This window comes from Equus asinus, chromosome 2, assembly GCF_041296235.1.
Source record: "Equus asinus isolate D_3611 breed Donkey chromosome 2, EquAss-T2T_v2, whole genome shotgun sequence".
In the NCBI taxonomy this organism is placed as follows: Eukaryota; Metazoa; Chordata; class Mammalia; order Perissodactyla; family Equidae; genus Equus; species Equus asinus.
Window position 1 is genome coordinate 182,217,971 of NC_091791.1, and position 16,533 is coordinate 182,234,503.

Sequence of the window (16,533 nt, forward strand, 5' to 3'; positions counted from 1 at the left end):
CAGGGTTGCTGTGTAACTGATGCCCCAGGCTTGTGACATGCAGTTGTCCTAGGATTTTCTTTGTCCTGGGATTGTAGTGACATCATTGTGTAGAGTGCATGTATCTAAAATCCGTTTCTTTTTTTGCAGGTGATGTGCAGTTGAACTTGAGAAGAACAGCATATTTGGGTGTATGTGGCATTTTGTTTAAATAAATAAATATTTATATGTAATATAATTCATAAATATATATTATCTTTTAGGAATTGTACAAAAGTTTTGACTATTGATGTTGACTGGGACTACTTTTCCTTATGAGTTATGGAATTAATCTATAGCTATTTCTTATATAAATAATATATGCAGAGAGCAAGAACAACGCATTATATATTAAACTGTGAGATAATAGGTGATTTTTAATGTAATGTGTGGTCCACAAAATTCATTTGCAAATAAAATTTTATTATTAAATCTCATTTGCTGATGTATTTTTAAATTGCAGATTTTTTAAAGTAGGAAAATTAACTAGTTATCTTAAATTTATTATCTAAATTGCTAAATATAATATGCAATGTATTTAATAGTTTTTTTTCAGCTATTTATTCGGCTGCAAATCTTTGGTGTTTTAAATAAAATTTATATCTTTTTTTAAATCTTCCTGAACTCTGCTCACCACTGTTCTATTATGAATCTAGTTCATAAGAAGCATAAAAGGAAATGAAATGGAAAGTTTCCTAGGGACTGGACTGTAATAATTCCTCCCTGACAATTATGATCAGAATTCTGAGAACTTCTGGGACAGGATAAGTTTGAGTTGAGCAACCAAAGAGTATAAACTGGAGAAGATAGGAATGGCTCTCGAGTGTGATTCTGGAAGCCTAGAATCACCTGGAATGCCCACACCAGAGCCTATGTCTACTTGGTGCCCACGTTTACGTCCTGTAATTATAATATATACCATCTGCATCTGCATATTTACAGTCGCTCAAACAATAGCACGTCAAATGGGCTACAAGTTATATTTCACATATCTAAAACTTAAAAAAACTCATGAATTCAATACAATGAATCCCAATTTCTTTGATCTTCAGATGACTTTCCGAGATATTTGCTGATGTGGCTGATAATTTTGGTGATAAACAAAGAAAAGTGGATTTTCCTGGGAAGAATTGTCCTCCAACACTTCTCCAAGTTCTTAGATTTTCCTCATTCTGCTCTGAATTTGAAGTTGCCAGATTGTTTCTTGAGGTTTCGCAGCTCCTGGGTGCATTTGAATGGCACTGCCTGAAGGTCCAAGAATAACATTGTGTGTTTGTTTGCTGATCATATTACAATATACAATTTAATTACGGAACTTTTGGGGGAATTAAAAAAAGGTCAAAGACAAAAATAAGTCAATCATAATCCTATCATCTAGAAACTGCCATTATTAACATTTTGGTACCCGTCCTTCCAGATATATAGTTTAAAAATTTCCAGACATCATCATTCTAAAGGGATAAGTGAGGTGAAGCAGCAGTAATTATCATGAGCTTCACTCGCCTGTGCTCCCTCCCACCGATGAAAAGCCCGAGCCATCTTCAGTACCACACTATGTTCTTTTGGGCATGGCCAGGAGTGACTCCTATGGCTTCTCAAACAAGCGGGTCTTCTACACTCCAAGGTCACCTGCAAAACCACTCGGAAGACAACCCTTCAGCTGCCTTGATGTCTTTATCTTCCTTGATAAATGCCAGGAGAATTGTCTTCAGTTGCTCCCTAATTTGCAAAACTCTCAGCTACCAAAACAGACCAAATGCCCTGAGTTCCGCCCTGTAGCAGAGTCACACTGTGTTCCATGTCCTGTCTGCTGTGTTACTTTCCTAGGCCCCCAAGCAGAGGTGCTCGGCTTTCATGCCCAATAGAAATAGAAATAGAGTGTTTCACAAAAACCTCTCCCTTTATCAGCATCTGCTTATATCTTACGGCTCAAACACAAATGTACGGGGTCTGGGGAACAATACCACGCTGGTTTCTGCACCCCCAGTTTCTACCCCTCTCTATCTAGCAGGACATTCTTCTCTCTGCATAACAATATGTGCGAACTGCTGGCCCCACCAATCCAATCAGATCTGCTGCCATATTCCAGGCTCAAGCTGAGATCCCCATGATACGTGTGTTGTTGCTAGGACTTTAGTTTGCAGTGGAAGGAAACTTCACTCAAATGACTTTAAGTATTAAAAAAAAAGAGGTTTTCATGGTTTCCTCCTTCCATTTCTTACTTGGATTCTCTTGAAGTAGCTGGCACGATGACCATGGGTAGCCTACGATTCTCACCGTAAAAAGCTTAGTAATTACAGCAGGAGAAGGAAAGTTCTCTTGACATCGGCTCTGATAAAAGTCTTAGTAAAGATTCTGATTGTCCTGGTTTAGGTCATGTGCTTCTTAGCTAATGAACGCTCTAGCTGGAGGATTGATTACTCTGATTGGCCACAGCTGTTTTGGATACTGATTACAGCTGTGTTGGCCGCCTGCTCCACAGGAAGAGGGTAGAGACAGGATCAGGCCCCCAGTTAAGTATCAAGAACTGAAGAAAATTATTAGAATCAGAGTGGAGCAGGATTGGTTTCCAAAAAGATGCTAAAGAGACAATACAGAACATGTGCTATAATATTCACATTTTGTTGTGCTCATAGAATGTAAACTCTCTATAGGTAGGTTTGTGTCAGCTTTATTCGTTATTGTATCCTCAGTGTCATGCTATATATTTCAAAAATTATTTTTTACTTAACACTATATTGTGACCATTTCCCTATGTGATTAAATATTTTTCTATAATATGATTTTAAAGTCTCTACAGCATTCTGTTATTTGGATCTGCAATAATTTATTTAACCAATACTGAATGTTGGACATTTATTTTGTTTGAATCTGAAGTCTTCTAAGAGCAAAGCAGTCATCCTGAGAATTGTTTCATAACCTACCCTGTGCCTTCTAAGGTTTCCTTCCCAGTCCCCCGGAGAGACAGAAGGGGCAGAGTCGATGCGCTAACATTTAGTTTATTGTCTGGAAAAACTCCCTGTGTTTCTCTTCTACTCATAGAATACTTCTGACACCAGAAGTGTGGTTTTTTTCCCCACACTGACCAAGTCTCTGACACTAGCTGGGTGTCCTGCTATTCCACTCAATGCTGGTTAGTGCAGATCCCACAAGTTAGGGCTCAGTCCCACAATACTGTTCTCACTTCAGATGCCAGTTGCAAGTAGTAGGTCCCGAGGTTACCTACAACTTCTGTCCACTTTGACCACAAGTTGGAAGTTCCCATGACCTCTCTTTAGATTTGATCCTTTGCTAGAACAGCTCACAGAACCAGGGGGAACACTTACATTTACTGGTTTATTATATAATAAAGGATACAGATGATTAGCCAGATGAAGAGTTGCATAAGGCAAGTTCTACAAGAGTTCCAAGCACAGGAGCCTCTATCCCTTTGGAGTTGGGGTGTGCCATACCCTTGTGGTATGTAGATGTGTTCACCAACCTGGAAGCTCCCCAAATCCTGTGCCACTGGGATTTTTACCGAGGCTTCATCAAGTAGGCATGATTGATTATTAACTCCATTTCCAGCCTCTCTCTGGAGAATAGAAGGGTGAGGCTGAAAGTTCCAAGCTTTTAGTCATAGCTTGCTCTTTCTGGTAACCAACCTCCACCCAGGAGTCCAGCAAGAGTCGCCACTAGAACAAAAGACGTTCCCATCGCCAAGGAAATTCCAAAGGATTTAGGAGCTTGGTGTCAGATGCTCCTATCATGCAGGAAATTACAAAGGTCTTAGGAGCTCTGTGTCAGGAACTGGAGGCAGAGACCAGTATATGTATTTTCTATTATTTCACGTTTACTCACACTGATTTTGACCTACTCACAAAAGAAACAAAGGTCGGCACTACCTACGAAGTTCTGAATATACTGGCACTGCCCAGTTCTGTTTATTTGTACACCTAGACTACCCGCTGTGATCTCAGACTTTGCGTTGAGCATAAGCCATCCCAAATCATGCCCTGGTCTTTTGCCAAAGTGGCATTAGAGGCTCTGCCCTGATTCCTAATTACTTCATTTACATTTGTATCTTCTAATTTTAATACGTTAGCATGAGCAAGAGTGCCATTGTCTGGATTCAGTTCCTCTGGAATCCTCTCTCCATTAGATCAGCCTCCTTTCAGCCCAAGAGCCCAAGACCACAAGTGCTCTGCAGTCTCCCCCTTTTTATTGGTTTGTTTCCCCCTAAAGTCTTGCCAACTGTGCAAAACCATTGTATTTTTATTAACTAACCCTAGTATCCATCCTTTAACATTACAGATTGCTCTTCTGATCAATGCTACCCAGCCAAAAGAAAACATGATCGTTCACTGAGTGACTCGCTTTGAAAGCCTCTTTGCACCTCCTTGTAACATCATGTCACATCCCTGAAACCTCATCCGAAGATCCTGCTCTGGTTTATGTGGTTGATGCACTAGATTCCCCTGCATCTCCATTCCTAAGATGTAAAACGGGAATGACAATAATCCTTACCTCGTAGGGCTGCTGTCAGCTTAAATGAGTTTACAATATTGCCTGACACTTACTAAGGACCCAATAAATATCTCTTAAATAACCATCACTATGATTATTGTTACACTGCCCCCTTTCATATTTTAGTATGAAGACACTGGGCTTAATAAACGGGGGGGGGGGGGGTGAACACTCTGAAAATCCAATCTATAGGATACCAAAGATGAATTACTGCCCTTTGTGGTGACAGTTAACGTATATGTAAAATTCGATTTACTTCAATGTGTTCTGCACAGTACTGGCTCTTGCTTTTATGAAGTTGAGGTCTTCCCGTCCTGACTGTTCTGTATGTATTTGTGTACCTCTGTGGGGGCCAGCTCTCTTTCGGGCCCAGTTGGTGTTCAGTTTTTCAAGTGGTGGGAGGGACATGTTAAAGTCCTTCCTAAGAGTCCTTGTTGGGAATGGATTCCTCATTGTGTGACATAATGAGCTTCCTTGTTGTTAAAAGATAAACCTAGGCATGTAAAAATTTTGAGAGTTTATTTGAACAAAAATTGATTTGAATCAGGCAGCATCAAATCTAGCAGATGGCAGATAGAAAGGAGCTCTGAGATGCTGCACAAGATGAAAGACTTTTATAGGCAGAAGGGAGCGGGAACAAGGAAGTTATTCTAGGCAAAAAAATGACTTGGTAATTGCAAGGTTGCTTTCCTTTAAAAGGCAGCAGAGGTCTCTCAGGCAGATGGCCTACCTCCTGCCGACCAGGTGAGTCCTGATTCACTGGTTTGATTCCATTTCTGGGAGAGCAGAAACTGTAACTAAGTCTTGGTTTGCTGAATGGGGCCTAGCATAAGCAACTCCATTTTGAGTCTGTTGTCTTGTTTTTGTTGTTGTTGTTGAGGAAGATTTGCCCTGAGCTAGCATCTATGCCAATCTTCCTCTGTTTTATATGTGGGACACCTGCTACAGGATGGCCACCAACAAATGATGCAGGTCTGTGCCCGGGAACTGAACCCAGGCTGCTGGAGTGGAGCGTGCCAAACTTAACCATTAGGCCACAGGGCGGACCCCTTGTTGTCTTGTTTTTTAACACTGTATAACACCATTAAATCTGAGAACTGGAGTTGATGAGCCCAGCTGTCTTTATGTTCACTTCATGGTCAATATCCTTTGGCCTTCTAAAGTACTGTGCAATAATGGCATGTTTTCACCAGATTAGGAGGCTGTCACCAACTGTGTAGCTGGCAGGAGGCAGAAGAATAAGCCTGGAGGTCAATGATCCAGAGTTGCATCCTACCTCATGAGGAAGTCACAAAACGAAGCAACGGTCACTCGGAGGGATGGATCCAGGGTGCACACAGTTGTGGAAAGGATTCAAAGACAATTCCATGTGTCCTCAGTGAAGGAATCCTGCAGGTCCTCTTCTGCTCCCCAAGGTGAGCTCCTCAAGGACAGGGCTCCTGTCTTAAGCATCTTCAATCTCTGGTGCCTGTCTAACCATAATCAGATGCCTCCTGGTGACCTGGATCTGTGGTGGGGGACTCATCTGATCTCTTTGAATTCTCATCCCAGCCTGAGGGGTAGACAGCAGTGGGCTCATTGAAGAGCCAGAGGGAGAGAAGTTCTGAGTGGTTAAACAGAGAGTGGCAGAATGAGAAGCCAGGTCCGGGTCTGGCTGACCACAATGCCTGGACAGGTATGCGTTGGAGGGACAGGAGTATGGTTCTGGAGCTGGGTTGCCTGAGCTCAAATCCACACTCACTAGCTGTGCGACCTTAGACCACTCACTTAACCTCTCTGCTTCTCCATTCTTCAGATGTAAAATGGGGACAATAATACTTACATCACAAGGCTGATATCAGTTTAAATAAGTTTACAGTATTGCCTGGCTTCTACTAAGTGTTCAAGAAATATCAGCTAAAATAACTGTTATTATTACTACACTGCCCTTCTCTGAGAGTAGGTTTTATATTTTAGTCTGAGGGCACTGGTCTCAGCAAATGGGAGTGAGCTAGAGCTCTGAAAACAGAATCTGAAAGCAGGATATGAAGGAGAAATTACCTCTTGGCCTCCCTTAGTATTCTCTTAGTATCTTCCCTTCCAATATGTTTGGATCTCTCGCTGGCTCAATTGGAGTCATTCCCTAGAAAGAACTAAAATTCTACCTGGGTAACAATTTCAACACTAAATGGTGTGTCTGTCCATAGGAAGTCATAAAAATTCATGGAAAATTTCATCCTAATCATGTAACTGATCCAACAAAGGAAAAGCACACCAGTGATATACATTTGCTAACTTATTCTGGCTTTCTGTTTCCCAAGATAAATATATAATTCTGAATATTTCAATCCATTAAGATTTTCATTTTATAACATGCTGAATAAATTATGTACTTTCTTTACAGAGAAGCTCATGGGATCCGATACATCTAATTTAATTTTTTTTCTTTCAGGAAAGAAAAAGTATTAAAATGAAATTGTTCTTTTCTTTTAAGCCAGGGAGGAATTTTTACTTAGTGTACTTCTTGCTTGACCAATTTGATTTTGTCCTTCTTGTTCACTACTTGGCGGTAAATCTAGAGACACATGGTGTTGATCATTTTTTTAGGGTTTGCAACTGTTCTGTGGGTGTGGTTGGGTATTAAGAGACTGTGGGGGCAGTGGGAGAGGTGGCTATGTTTTGCATATTTTGTTTCTCTCTTTAGAAAAGCATTTTTAGAAGCTCAGAGATGTTTTCTACTTTTCAAAGACATGAAAGGTAAAATCCAGAAAAGGTATGTTGGAAAAAGTCATAGCCAGCTGTAGCTTTTTAAAATGAATTTTAGAGATTTTCTTGCGGATCCTGAGAAGTATCATATCGTAGATGATATTTCCTTTTTCTCTTAGCAAACTTGAAGCTCTTTTAGTTTTAACTGTATAGTTACTTTTCATTATTCATGTAAATGGTATAGTCCGTATATATTTACTATAACTGGCACATATTTACAGTGTACAATTTGATAAATTTTGACATATGTATATACCCATGAAACCATCACCAGAATCAAGATGGTGAGTATATATATTGCCCCGTCCCCAGGAAATTTGCTCATGCCCCTTTGTAAACTCTTCCTTCTCATCCTCCCTGACTCCCGCTCTGTCCCAGGCAAACACTGGTCTGCTTTCTGTTACCATATCTTAGTTTTGCATTTTGTAAAGTTTCACATAAATATAGTCATACAGTATACACTCTTTTTCATTTGGCTTCTTCCATCAGCATTAATATTTTGAGATTCGTCCATGTTATTCCTTCTATCAGTGGTTCATTCCTTGTGATAAGTGGACAGTTTTACGTGGTATTGATATTACTACAATTTATTTATCATTCACCCATTGAAGGACATTTGAGTTGTTTCTGATTTTTAGCTGTTACAAATAAAGCTTCTATGAACATTTGTGTACAAGTCTTTGCACAGACATATTTTTCCTTTTATCTTGGATAAATACCTAGAAGTGTTTGGCTAGATCAAGTGGTAGATAACATTTGACATTTTAGAAAACTGCCAGTTTTCCAAAGTGGTTGTGCCATTTTCCATTCTCACCAGGAGCGTGTGAAGTTCCCGTTGCTCACGTCCTTACTAACTCTTGGTATGGTCAGTCTTTTAAATTTTAGCCATTCAAATAGGTGTGTAGTCGTAGCTTGTGGTTTTAATTTCCATTTCCCTAATGATTAATGACACTATCTTCTTTTGCTTTATTTTTGTTTTTTTAAAAATTAGACTTTTTATTCTAGAACAATTTTAGATTTACAGAAAAGTTGTGACGACAGTAGAGCAAGTTTCCTCTGTTATAAATATCTTATATTAGTATGGTACACTTATTAAAATTAATGAACCAATATTGACACATTGCTATTCAATTTCCTTCCTTTTAACCTAATGTCCTTTTTGGTTCCAGGATCCCATACCACATTATATTTAGTCTCCTTAGGCTGCTCTTGCCTGTATTGGTTTTTCAGATTTTCCTTCTTCCAGGAACTTTGCCAGTTTTGAGAAGTACTGCTAAGGTATTTGGCATAATGTCCCTCAGTTGGGCTTTGCCTGATGCTTTTCTCATGCCTAGATTGAGGTTATGCAATTTTTGGAGGAAGACCACTGAGATAAAGTGCCATTTTTATCACATCAAATCCAAAGAACATACTGTCAACATGACTTATCACTGTTGATATTAACCTTGATCATAGGACTGATGTAGTGTTTTGCAGAGTTCTCCACTGGAAAGTTACTCTTTCCCCACTTTCCATATACTGTGGAAAGCAGGGAAGGAAGGAAATCACTATGCTCAGCCTACACTTAAGGGGTCGGTGTTGGCTCCACCTCACTGACTGTGGAGTACATGCACAAATTATTTGGAATTCTTCTTCTGGGGAAAGTTGTCTATTCTTCCTAACTTATTTATTCAATCACTTACATCAGTATAGATTAATGAGTACTCATACGTATTTATTTTATACTTTGAGTTATACCTCAATATTATGTTATTAATTTTGTTGCTCAAGTTGTTTCAGCTTTGTTGCTCAGAGTTCCACTAGGAGCTCTTTCGGTTGGCTACTGGATCCCTTTGACATACCTTCGTCATTGTTCTTTTTGTTTTTTTCAAGCACCTTCCTACTTTCTGATATTACAAGTGCTCCAGGCTCATCTTGTATATTTCCCAGCTCACTCCTAGAATCAATCACTTTTTCCAGGAGCCCTGGTTCCTTTTGTTGAACGATGGTTTTTAAAGCCAAGATCCAGGCACTGAATGTGCTCCTTGGTACTGTGCTCTCTCAGCAGAAAGAACAAGAAGATATATATGTGTATTCTAACCTATGTATATACTCTTATCTAAAGATACTTCTAGGTGTAAGCAATTGTATCTATAGGATACAGTCCATACTGAGGTTTCCAACTCTAATTCATTACCGCATGGATTACTCTAGTTTTCTCCTCTTACTTATCTGTGATGTCCCACTCCCACCACCAGCCATCCATTTATTTCGTTGTCCAATTCTGGTAAACACGTACAGTGCTTTCAGAATTGTTAACCCATACTCCAATGGGAGAAAACCTTTATCAACTAGAGTGCACTGCTTATGGACAGCTCCTATTCCCATTTGTTTTACAGACTCCATTCGTTTCCAAAGTTACTTAGGTCAGCACCAGATTCCCACATCAGTGAGGTTGCTTCATACATTTGTAACACATTTAGATTCTCTTGTCACATCCTGCATTCTCTGTGGGGATCCTACAACCTCCTAAATTGGTTTTTAAAAAAATTTACATGCATTGAAGTTTGCTCTTTGTGCTGTAAAGTTCTATGGGTTTTGTCAAATGCTCAGTGTCTTGTATTCACCATTACATATCATAGAAAATAGTTCTGCTGTTCTAACAAACAATCCTCTGTGTTTCACCTATTTAATAACCCCCTCCTCCCCAAGTCCTTGCGATGACTGATCTGTTTACTGTTTCTATAATTTTGCCTTCTCCAGGCTGTCGTATAATTGGAATCATGAATATATAGCTTTTTCAGACTGGCTTTTTTCACTTATCAATATGCATCTAAGATTCATCCATGTCTTTGTGGTTCAATAGTTCTTTTTGTTGCTGAATAATATTCCATTTTATGCACACACTGCACTTTATTTATCTGTTCTAATGGAAGGCGTCTTGGTTGCTTCCAGTTTTTGTTGATTATTAGTAAAGCTACTATTAACGTTCACAGGCAGTTTTTGCACGGGCATAAGCTTTCAAATCATTTGGGAAAATCCCTAGAAGTGCGATTGCTGAATTGTATGATAAGACTATGTTTAGTTTTGTAAGAAACCACAAAACTGTCTTCCAAAGTCACTGCACCATTTTGCATTCCCATCAACAAGACGTGAAAGATCCTGTTGCTCCATGTCCTCCCCGGTCCTTGGTATTGGTATTATCAGTTTTTGGTCTTAGTCATCCTAATAGGTGTTTAGTGGTATCACACTGTTGTTTTAATTTGGAATTCTCTAATGACAAATGATGTTAAGAGTCTTTTCATATGCTTATTTGCCATCTGTGTATTTTCTTTGGGGATATATCTGTTCAGATCTCTTGCCCGTTTTTTCATTGAGGTGTTTGTTTGTTGTTGACTTTTAAGAGTTTTTTGTATCTTTTGGATACAAGTCCTTAATCAAATATGTGTTTTGCAGATATTTTCTCTCTGTGGCTTGTCTTTTCTTCTCTTAAGAGTGCCTTTCCCAGTGGAACAAGCTTTTAATTTTAATGAAGCCCAGTTTATCAACTTTTTCTTTTGTAATCTTGCTATTGATGTTATGTTTAAAAATTCACCACTGAATGTAACGTAATGCAGAGTTTCCCCTATGTTTTCTTCAAGAAGTTTCATAGTTTGCATTTTACATTTAGGTTTGCTACACATTTTGAGTTAATTTTTGTCTAAAGTGTAAGATCTGTGTCTAGGTTTATTTATTTATTTATTCCTTTCATTTTTTTTTTTTTTTTTTTTTAGCAAGATTAGCCCTGGGCTAACATCGGCTGCCAATCCTCCTCTTTTTGCTGAGGAAGATTGTCCCTGAGCTAACATCCGTGCCCATCTTCCTGTATTTTATATGTGGGACACCTGCCATAGCATGGCTTGATAAGCAGTGTATATGTCTGCACCTGGGATCTGAACCAGCGAACCCCGGGCCACCAAAGTGGAGCGCATGAACTTAACCACTACGCCACCGGGCTGGCCCCTGTTTATTTATCTTTTTGAATGGGGACATCCAGTTGTTCTGTCACCATTTGTTGAAAAGACTATTCTTTTTCTATTGATTAGTCTTTGCTCCTTTGTCAAAGTTCAGTTGACTATATTTGTGTGGGTCTAGTCTGGATTCTTTATTCTGTTCTATTGTTCGATGCCTCATTGCGCCAAGACCACGTTGTTTTGATTACTGTAGCCTTACAATAAGTCTTGGAATGGAGTAGTGTTAGTCCTCCAATGTTGTTTTCCTCATTGTCATCATTGTCTTCTTCAGTCTTGTGCGGGCTGTTCTAGGTCTCTTGCCTTTTCATATAAATTGAGAATCATTTTGTTGATATATACAAAACAGTTTTCTGGTGTTTTAATTGGGATTGCATTAAGTCTTTAGATCAAGTTGGGAAGAACTGACATACTGACATCTTAATTAACGATATTAAGTCTTCAAATCCACGAACATGGAATACTGCTCCATTTATTTAGATCTTCTTCTTTTTTTAATCACTGTTTTATGCTTTTCTATATACAGGTCCTGCACATATTTTGTTAGATTTAAAACTAAGTATTTCATTTGGGAGGATGCTATAGTAAATGGTATTGTCTTATTAATTTAAAATTCCAATTGTTTATTGCTGGCATGTATGTAGGAAAGTGATGGACTTTAATGATTGACTTTGTATCCCGTGACTTGGCTATACTTGCTTGTTAGTTCCAGAAAGTTTTTTGGTGACTTTTGAGATTTTCTACATAGATAATCTTATTATCTGTGAATAGAGGCAGTTTTACTTCTTTCTTTCCAATCTGTGTACCTTTTATTTGCTTTTCTTGTTTAATTTAACTAGCTAGTACTTATAGTACAACACTGCCTTGGACCAGTGAGAGACAAATCCTTGCCTGTTTCCAGTCTTGAGGGACAAGTTATGATTATTTAACTCACCGTTAAATATTATGTTGACTTATGTTTTTGTAGATGTTATCAGTTGAGGAAGTTCCCCTTTACTCCTAGTTTGCTGAATGTTCTATTTAGCATGAATGGGTGTTGGATTTTGTCAAATGCTTTTTCTGTGTCAGCTGACATGATCATCTGATTTTCCTTCTGTAGCCTCTTGATTTGACAGATTATATTGGTTGATTTTCCAGTGTTGAACCAGCAAAGACCACTTGGTCATGGTGTATAATTCTTTTTATATATTGTCAGATTCAATTTGTTAATATTTTGTTGAGGATTTTTGCATCTATCTTCATGATAGATATTGGTCTGTAGTTTTTGTTTCTTGTCACACTTGACCTACTTTTACTGTTAAAGTACTGCTGGCCTCATAGAATGAATTAAGAAATAGTCCCTCTGCTTCTATTTTCTTTAGATCAGTATCATATCTGATATTTGCTTTATCTCCTCAGACTATTTTTTCTTGACTTTTGGTGTGCCTTGGAGTTTTTTATCAGAAGTTGTACATGTTTTATTGGAGGATAAGAACCAAGGGAAATAGGCCTCCACTGTGAGGATTTATGTTACTGTGGGGTTGGGCTATACTTGCTGTTGTTAAAGGTGCCAGACACTTTCGACTCCTCTGGTGCCCTTGTTTTTGTCTCCTCTCTGACTTTGTGTTTTCCTAAGTACTTTTCCTCAGAGAGAATCTGTGTCTCAACATTCTTTCAGCTGTCAACCTCTGTTATCGTTCTGAAGTCTCATCAGTGTGGTGATATTTAGTGGGCCTGTGTCTGTGGCCTGAGATTTTCACAAGCGTTTTTTTTTCAAACAGCTTCTTCTCTTTCCTCCACCTCCTTAAAGTGAGACAGCAAGGCCAGTCAGGGCTGGAGTCCCAGGGTTCTGCAACAAGCTCTGGTAAAGTCTTTTCTTCTGGAGGGTAGGCCTTTATTACACAGAAAAATCTGGCATATTTCACAAGGGTTCTTCTTCCCTTCTCCCTTCCAGAGACAGAAGGGGGTCTTTCCAGTTCTTCAAAATTACCATTTAAGTGTTCTTACAGTTTACAGCTCCAGGGCCTTCTGCCACAGATAGGCAGATTTGGGCCCTGACTCTCTGTATTTGCCTGTTCCTTCAGATTTGGGAGTGGTGGTTTGCCCTGCAAACTCTGTTCTTTCATGGGTCCAAGAAAAATCATTGGTTTTTAGTTTGTTCAGCTTTTTCTTGTTGTAAGGATGGGGTGAAGAGTTCCATGCTCTTTACATGTCATTACTGATACTGTAAGTACATTTTTAATGACCTTTTTATTTTATTTTATTAACCTCTAATCTATTGCTTCTTAACGGGCCTGACACGTCTTTCCATGTTTTATCCACTCTTTCTCTCCTCACTCTCAGCTCCCTACCACCCCAGGTACACACACTGTACTTGTCCCTGGCAGACCTCGGTGAGAAATTTCTTTCTTTGTTTTTAGTATCTAGTAGTTTTACAGCTTTGTCTTAATTAAATCTTTGATTCATCTTGAATTTATTTTGGTGGAAGGAGTGAGGTAGCCAACCATTTTTGTTTTTGCCCAAATACCAGGCCATTTTTTGCATAAATCTATCTTTTCCCCACTGATATAAAATATTTTTTTGTATACTAAATTAAAGGATATATTTGATCTATTTCTGAACTCTCAAATTTGTTTTGTAGGGGAGGAAGACATTTCCTCTACCCGCTCTGGGTTCTGCTGGCTGAACAACAAATTAAATTCACATGAGACAGAATAACAGGAGAAAATTAAACAAAGCTTTATGACATGTTTACATGGGAGAGGCTCAGGCAAACTGAGCAACTCACCAAAATGGCGGAAGCCCCCACCTTAAATATGATCTTCAGCTAAAGACAAAGGAAGATGTTGGGGGTCAGGGAGTCAGTTACGGGAGATGACCACACAAGTACAGTAAACAAGAATAAGGTTATTATGCAGACTTGAGTCCTTGCCTTCCATATTGATGAGAGTTTCTAGAGATAAGGTCATCCCCTCTTCTTCCTGGTACAGAGAGGGAGACACCTTTACAGATGGAGATTTCCTTTACAAATGTAAATGTATCTTAACAAAGGGTAAGTAAATTCTACTTTTCAGAGTTTCTTTCCTCTCTGCAGTTTTTAAAAGTAACCAGCCCCAAATAATCCTCACGCCAAAGAGGCATATCTTGGGGTGGCCAATACCAGTCCCCCACAGTTTCATTGATCTGTCAGTTTACTCCTGTGCCAGTACCAATTTTTTCTTATTTTCGAAGCTTGGCAAGTTACTAAGAAACATGGTATTTTAAAAATAGTAATGCTTTAATTATATAGATTATTTTAAGAATAACTGATGCCTTTATAATATTTATTTTGCCTAAGAACAGATGTCTTTTTATTATTCATCTTGCATTTTATCCCTTACTAGAATTTTAAAAAGTTTTTTTCACATAGATTCAACACACTTCTTGCATTTGTTTTAGCTATTGTATCTTTTCATTATATTGTCTTAGCAGTTATTTGTATATAGAGGAAAGCAATTGATTTGGGGAAGTTAATTTTGTCACCAGATATTTTACTGAATTATCTCTTCGTGTCTAATAGTTTTTTAGTCGTCTCTCTTGAGTTTATGGTTATATAACCATATCATTTTCAAATAATGATAATTTTGCCTTTCCTTTCTATTTTTTGCCTCATTTATTTCTCTTGCCTAATGAAAATGGCCAATCTTTTTTAGAACAATATTAACTAATAGAACACATTTTCTTGCAATAGACTTTTTTTTTTTTAACCATAGCAACCTCACTGTCTTGTTAAACTGTAAAGTTCTTGGACTTTTATTCCTAATGCCTAACATAATATAGGCATAAAATAGGTACTTGATGGTGGACTAAGCTGAGCTGAGGTCAGTAGATAGACACCCCGCCCAAATGTATTAGCCTATGTGAGGTGAGTATCCTTGAAAGTCATAGGGAGTAAAAGATCCTCTTCATCAGAGCCGTGAAAGTCTGGTGTGAGTCCTATGGCTAGAACCTCTGATTCTTGACCATGAGTGGGTCCTCAAACAGCTATATACCTTCGGGCCTGTCTCAGGTCGTTGGAGTGAGGGAACACTCCTGCCCAGGGCTCATCTTTTAGGCACAACTACCCTGGAAGACAGAACTTTAAAATTTTAAAGACAGCGTATACAGAGAAGAAGTCACGGAAGAGAAGTCTAAGTGCTTTGTAGATTCTCCACAGCCATCCTGCAGCACAAGTTTCATGGCATCCTCACAGAAGGAGCATGAGCCTTCCTGTTCCTGGATGGGACTCCAACAGTGGTCTTGGGTTGGGGGTAGGAAGACGGAGGCAGCAGCTTGGCTTTCCTGTGCATAATAAGCATCAAGACTCTTTGGAGAACATGGAGAGGCAGAAATATATCCAAGCAGCTCTGAGAGCTCTATCAGTGGAGCCTGCCTGGAACAGACAGGGTTCAGAGCATCAGTAATAGAAGCATGGAAAAGACAGCTCCTGGATGGAAAGGGATCAGAGTGAGAACAAGTGCAGTAAATAAACAAAAGACACCTGTATTCTTGGTTATGAGCGGGAATCAAAGTAGTCACAGTTTAATGGGCTCTCAAATAAGTGGGAAGACTTGAGACCCAAGGGCCTGGCTTGTGGCCTGATGGACCAGTGTCCCTGGCTTAGTTCTAGCTCCCATAACCCTAATATGGTGGCCCAAGAATAGTGCTCTCGTTTTCAACTCTATTCCAGTAAGTCTTTTATCATGCATCTCTATTTCAGAGATGATTGCTTCTAACTTTTCCATTAGAAAAATGAATATTATGATGGATTTCATTTTTCCATTGAAGTTAATTGGCCATGGGCAATAATACTAAGCACTGTATCTAGTCAAAAGAAAAGCACAGGGCTATTGTTCACAAATGGCTATGGGGAAGCAGATATCATGGCTCATTTGAGGAACCTATGCTCTGATTAGCTGTGTTATTTGAGACAGTCAGGGTGCTTCTCAGGGCCCAGCAACTTATTCCCAAATGGAGTTTGTGCATTTGTTCTTTCATTCATTAATCCACTCATTCATTCATGAAACCCTTTTTGAGTGTCTATCACATAGTAGGTATATCATATGCGCAGAACTGTAGAATCAGCGATGAATAGACCGTCTTCCAGGCTGGTATGGACAATGTGTCACTTTCCTTTCTTTATTTAGTACATAAAAATAATTCTGGTCTTGAACCTGTATGGAAATCTTAAGGAAGCATTCAGTGATCCCTCCCCAAGAAAAGGTACATGAACAATTTTCCATAGAATTTAAGGGGATGCACAGCCACCTGATGCCTG